The sequence below is a fragment of the Octopus sinensis genome, linkage group LG27, assembly GCF_006345805.1.
Source record: "Octopus sinensis linkage group LG27, ASM634580v1, whole genome shotgun sequence".
NCBI classification, from domain to species: domain Eukaryota; kingdom Metazoa; phylum Mollusca; class Cephalopoda; order Octopoda; family Octopodidae; genus Octopus; species Octopus sinensis.
In genome coordinates this window covers 5,791,038-5,792,405 of record NC_043023.1, presented here as the reverse complement: position 1 = coordinate 5,792,405, position 1,368 = coordinate 5,791,038, and the positions used below count along the sequence as shown (strand labels likewise).

The following is a 1,368-nucleotide window of genomic DNA, read 5'->3' as shown; positions in this document are numbered from 1 at the left end:
TCTCAGGCATTTAGGGAGGATGTTGAAAAGCTGTGGTCCTCTGAAACCCAAGCTGTTGCAGTATCTGGATATATATATATGCATATATATATTCTTGACTGCAGCCATGCTGAAGCACTACCTTAAAAGGTGTTAGTCGAAGAAATTGATCCCAGGTCTTATTCTTTGTAAGCCTAGTACTTATTCTATCCATCTTTTTTGTCAAACCGCTAAGTTACAGACATAAACACAGCAGCATCAGTTGTCAAGTAATGGCAGGAGGAAAACACAATACACATACACACAGATATATATATATATATATATATATGACAGGCTTCTTCCAGTTTCTGTCTACCAAATCCACTCAGAAGGCTTTGGTTGGCTCAAGGCTATTGTAGCAGATATTTGCCCAAAGTGCCATGCAGTGGGACTGAACCTGGGACCATGAAGCAAGCTTCTTACCACACAACCAAGCCTACGCCTATAAATATATACACATGTATATATATATATATATATCATCATTATCATCATCATCGTTTAACGTCCGCTTTCCATGCTAGCATGGGTTGGACGGTTCAACTGGGGTCTAGGAAGCCAGAAGGCTGCACCAGGCCCAGTCTGATCTGGCAGTGTTTCTACAGCTGGATGCCCTTACTAATGCCAACCACTCCGTGAGTGTAGTGGGTGCTTTTTATGTGCCACTGGCACAGGTGCCAGACGAGGCTGGCAAACGGCCACGATCAGATGGTGCTTTTTATGTGCCACCGGCATGGAGGCCAAGCGAGGCTGGCAACGGCCACGATCAAATGGGGCCACGATATATATATATATATGATTTGATTTTTTGATTTTGATTTTTCCAGTTTCAGCTAATGAGCTGTGGCCATGCTGGGGCACCGCCATTAACAATGTGCTATGCTTACTGCGCCTAGGTTTCCCAAGCGGTCACCCATATAAGTACTGACTAGGCTCGACGTTGCTTAACTTCGGTGATCAGACGAGAACGGGTGCTTTCAACATGATTAATAGTAATTTTAAGATAACAAAGGAATGAATGAGACCTCGATATATAAATAGAGGAATTTATCTGTAATATAATATGTGACAATTATTCGGTTGCCATAATAAGATTCTGAGTTTCAGATGTCAGGGCGGAAAACTGCACCGGCATCTCGTCAGTTATTGAGGCAGTCAAAAAATGCTATGGAAATTACCATTAAACAATGAGAAATTACTATGTAATTGACCGTTATTAAGACAAAAGAGCTATTCAAATGACCGTTAAATAAGGGGAAAAAACCCGAAGGGGAGAAAGTAAAAAAGTAAGGAAGTAAAAATGCTCATAGAAATTGCATAAGGGTGCATGTACATATATACACATGC

The 1,368-nt window shown here is 41.2% G+C and overlaps 1 pseudogene; it reads right to left on the bottom strand.

The window, feature by feature from the left end:
* Positions 1-901: 901 nt before the first annotated feature.
* LOC115225514 lies at positions 902-1,019 on the bottom strand (annotated as a pseudogene).
* Positions 1,020-1,368: the final 349 nt, after the last annotated feature.